Here is a 5,072-nt window from a genome sequence, read left to right on the forward strand (position 1 = left end):
TCAGCGCACAGGACAAAACGAGCGAGTTTTACTCAAAAAATACATCCTTGGAACATTCATCCGCCACAAGGCACGCACCCTTCAGAACATCCTTATAGTAATTCTCAGGCTTGCGATGCTCTTTCCCCGGCGGTGGCCCGTCCTTCACAAGCTTCTCAGCATCCAGCTTGCCCCAGTGCACCTTAGCACGGGCAAGGGCCCTACGGGCACCTTCAATGCAGACGGAGCACTTGATGACTTCGAGCCTTGGATAGGCCTCCACCAGCCGCCGCACCAGCCTGAAATAGCTCCCAGGCAGAGCCTCTCCAGGCCACAGCCGAACTAGGAGGCCCTTCATGGCCTGTTCGGCCGCCTTGTGGAGCTCGACCAGTTGCTTCAGCTGGTCGCTCAGGGGCACGGGGTGTCCGGCCTCAGCATACTGAGACCAGAACACCTTCTCTATCGAGCTGCCCTCCTTGGCTCGATAGAATGCGGCGGCACCGGACACACTCCGCGGAAGATCTATGAACGCTCCTGGAGAGCTCCGGATTCGGGTAAGTAACAAGTAACTCACGTTTATGTGTTTGCTTTGCATAAAGAATGCCTTACCCGCCGCTATCTTCTTCACCTCATCCAACTCCTGGAGGGTCTTCTGGGAATCGGCTTTGGCAGACTTGGCATTTTCAATAGCTGCCGCGAGCTCGGACGCTCGCATCTTTGAGTCAAGCTCCAAACTCTCATGTTTTTTCATGAGAACCTAGAGCTCTTGCCGCACCTTGCCAACCTGGGCCTCATACTTCTCCCGCTTGGTGCGCTCCGTGGCCGCCTTCTTCTCGGCCTCGAGCAGCGCTTGCTTAAGGGTCGCCACCTCAGACGTGGCCCCTACAATAGCCACGATAATCCTGTCATTTTTTGCAATTTCACCTTTTTATATATATTTAAATAAGGTATTTCTTACCTTCATTGTCCTTGAGCTGCTTCTTGGCACGCCCGAGCTCTTGCTCGGACCGCTCGAGGTTCTGCTTTAGCGTGTCCACTTCCACAGTCAGTGCGGCGGACGCAAGTAGAAAAGCCTGCATACGCATATTGACTCCTTTTTGTTAGACTCCTGCGAATTTTATTTGATCCTATATTCGGGTTTTCTTCCCGAACGCCCAACAGAGTATCAGGGGCTACTGTCTATGCGGTAATATTATTTACACATTCTTTACTTACCTCAAAGCCTGTTAAAAGGCTAGTATAAGCTTCAGTCAGTCTGCTCTTGGCGGATTGAACCTTCTGGACCACCGCACTTATAATGGTGCGGTGCTCCTCGTCGATGGAGGCGCCTTGAAGCGTCTCCAACAGATTGTCCGGCGCCTCCGGTTGGACGGGGGTCACCGGCACGGTGGGCTTGCTCCTCTTGGAAGGAGGTCCCCCGCCGGACTCTGGAACCTTTGAAGGTTCCGGAGTAGTGTCCAGCCTAGAGCCGGACTTGGAGGCCTGGGGGGTTTCATCCCCTTTACTCCTGGAGTCCGGGAGGTCGCCTTGCGGCGCCTCCAGGACCACCTCCTCCCGTCTTGGAACCTGTTGGGACAACACTTCGGTGTCGTCCGTAGGGCGGGGGGAGGAAGCCGTCGGAAGCGAGTTCACATCCGATGAGTCCAGTGAGCCGCTCAACGACGCGTCGAGCCGGTCTTTGGGTGGGCTGCATAAACATATTCGACATAAGGGGAAGCTGTGCAATACACGAATACTATGAATTACTCTGGTATCTGGATACTTACAATTTGGCCAGGGGCTTGGCCCTAAGCGGCCACTCCTCTCCGCCGTCGTCGGCGTCGGTGGAGTAGTCCGGAGGAAGGTTTTTCCCCTTCTTGGACCCTTCGGCCTCCCCAGTTGGGGCGGCCTTCCTTTTCTTCCCTTCCCCCGCTGGAGGGGGGAGGGGTCTCTTCTTCCTCCTCCTCGACTTCATGGGAGGAATGCGCCTCGGAACCGTGGATGATGGATCCGACACCTCCTGGCGCCGGGCACTCTTTCGAGTCCCCGTGGCCTTCTTCGTGGCCTTCTTCTCCGGCACCACATAGGGTGCCGGAACCAGCAGCTTCGCCAAACGAGCGTCCGCTAGGCCTCCGGGCAAAGGAGCCGGACAGTTGATCTGGCCGGACGTCACCTGCCAATCCTGTCAAAGGTAAGGGAGCTTAGATCCCGCATAGAGTCGAACTATGAAAAACCGATACCATGTAAAAGGAAAAAACAGCTTACCGCATGAGCATGATGCTACGTACTGAATCTGCGATCCTCGGTAGTGGATGCGGGGGCCTCGGCGCCCTTGAAAAGCACCTTCCAGGCATCTTCGTACGTCGTGTCGAAGAGCCTGCTCAGAGTTTGGTGTTGCGCTGGGTCGAACTCCCATAGGTTGAAAGCCCGTTGTTGACACGGGAGGATCAGGCGGATGAGCATAACCTGGACTACGTTGACAAGTTTGAGCTTCTTGTCCACTAGGGTTTGGATGCATGTTTGGAGTCCGGTCAGCTCTCCTTTTTTACCCCACGACAGGCCTGTCTCCTTCCAGGAGGTGAGCCGCATAGGGGGTCCGGATCAAAACTCGGGGGGTGCGACCCATTCAGGGTCGTGCTGCTCGGTGATGTAAAACCACCTCGATTGCCACCCCTTCAGGGTCTCCACAAAGGAGCCCTCGAGCCATAAGACGTTGCCATCTTGCCCACCATGGCGCCTCCGCACTCCGCCTGGTTGCCGCGCACCACCTTCGGCTTGACATTGAAAGTCTTGAGCCATAGGCCGAAATGGGGGCGGATGCGGAGGAAAGCCTCGCACACGACGATAAACGCCGAGATGTTGAGGACAAAATTCGGGGCCAGATCGTGGAAATCCAGGCCATAGTAGAACATGAGCCCCCGAACAAATGGGTGAAGAGGGAAGCCCAGTCCGCGGAGGAAATGGGGGAGGAACACCACCCTCTCATGGGGCCTAGGGGTGGGGATGAGCTGCCCCTTTTTGGGAAGCCCGTACGCAATGTCGTTAGACAAGTATCCGGCCTTCCTCAGTTTTTTGATGTGTCCCTCCGTGACGAAGGAGACCATCCACTTGCCTCCCGCTCCGAACATGGCTGGAGAAGGTTGAGGTGGGGAGTGCGGACTTGGGCGCTGGAGCTCGAGTGCGCGAGAATGGATAAGCAAGGGAGGAAGAAGGCGTAGGTGAAAAGGTGGATCCTTATCCCCTTATATGGGTAGATGCAACTATGTGTCCCACCAGCCTGATAAAACTCGCTTATCTCCAAGCGCCGTAATCAATGGCGCGGTTGGGTTACCCACGCCCGTATTGATGAGAATCCCGGAATAAGGGGACACGATCTCTGCTTTAACAAGACGTGCCAAGGAAACCGCCTCGCATGACGCGCTGAGGTGGGATAATGAAATGACTTAGATAAAGGCTTGGCCGTGGTGTGTCACGCTACGGAATACGCCAGCAGATTAGATTGGTGTAAATATTATTCTCTCTATGGCAATATGTGGAAACTTATTTTGCAGAGCCGGTATAACACCCTCGATGCGGCTATATCTCCCACGTGTCGAAGCACGACTTAGAGGCATAACCGCATTGAAAGCAATGTCGCAAGTGAGGTAATCTTCACACATCCCATGTAATACATAAGGGAAAGAGATACATAGTTGGCTTACAATCGCCACTTCACACAATTACATGAATAAAGCATTACATCATCCAAATACAATCAAGGCCCGACTACGGAGCCAAAATAAAAGAAGAATCCCAAATGCGACAAAGGTCCCCGATCGACCCCAACTGGGCTCCACTACTGATCAAGTAGAATGAAACAACACAAAGGACAAGATCTTCATCAAGCTCCTCCTGAGCTTGGTTGCGTCATCTGCACGGTCTCATCGACACCTGCAAGCTGGTTTTTGAAGTATCTGTGAGCCACAGGGACTCAGCAATCTCGCACCCTCGCGATCAAGACTATTTAAGCGTATGGGTAAGGTAAAGGTATGAGGTGGAGTTGCAGCAAGCGACTAGCATATATGGTGGCTAACATACGCAAATGAGAGCGAGAAGAGAAGGCAAAGCACGATCGAGAAAGTATGATCAAGAAGTGATCCTAAACAACCTACGTCAAGCATAACTCCAACACCGTGTTCACTTCCCGGACTCCGCCGGAGAGAGACCATCACGCTAACACACGCTGTTGATTCAATTTAATTAAGTTCAAGTTCAAGTTATCTACAACCGGATATTAACAAATTCCCATCTGCCCATAACCGTGGGCACGGCTTTCGAAAGTTCCAATCCCTGCAGGGGTGTCCCAACTTGGCCCATCACAAGCTCTCACGGTCAACGAAGGAATAGACCTCCACCCGAGACATTCTGATCAGACTCGGTATCCCGGTACACCAAGATATTTCGACAGGGTAAAACTAAACCAGCAACACCGCCCAAATGTGCCGACAAATCCCGATAGGAGCTGCACATATCTCTTTCTCAGGGCACACTCAGATTGTCCTAGGTACGGGCAAGCCAGCCCAGAGTTGCCCCTAGTGACCACCGGCAGCTGACAGGTTGGACCAACACTCAGAGGAGCACTGGCCCGGGGGGTAAAATAATGATGACCCTTGGGCGTGCGACCCCCAAGGGAAAAGAAAAAGGCTAGGTGGCAAATGGTAAAACCAATGTTGGGCATTGCTTGAGAAGCTTTACTTAAGGCGAACTGTCAAGGGGTTCCCATTATAGCCCAACCGTGTAAGGGACGCAAAATCCGGGAACATAACACCGATATGACGGAAACTAGGGCGGCAAGAGTGGAACAAAACACCAGGCATAAGGCCGAGCCTTCCACCCTTTACCAAGTATATAGATGCATTAATTAAATAAGATATATTATGATATCCCAACAAGTAAATAAATGTCCCAACAAGGAACGCCTCCAATCTTCACCTGCAACTAGTAACGCTATAAGAGGGGCTGAGCAAAGCGGTAACATAGCCAATCAACGGTTTGCTAGGACGTGGGGGTTAAGGGTTTGACATGGCAATTTGGGAGGCTGACAAGCAAATGGTAGGCATCGTAGCATTGGCATA

This window comes from Triticum dicoccoides, chromosome 5A (genome assembly GCF_002162155.2).
Source record: "Triticum dicoccoides isolate Atlit2015 ecotype Zavitan chromosome 5A, WEW_v2.0, whole genome shotgun sequence".
NCBI lineage: Eukaryota > Viridiplantae > Streptophyta > Magnoliopsida > Poales > Poaceae > Triticum > Triticum dicoccoides.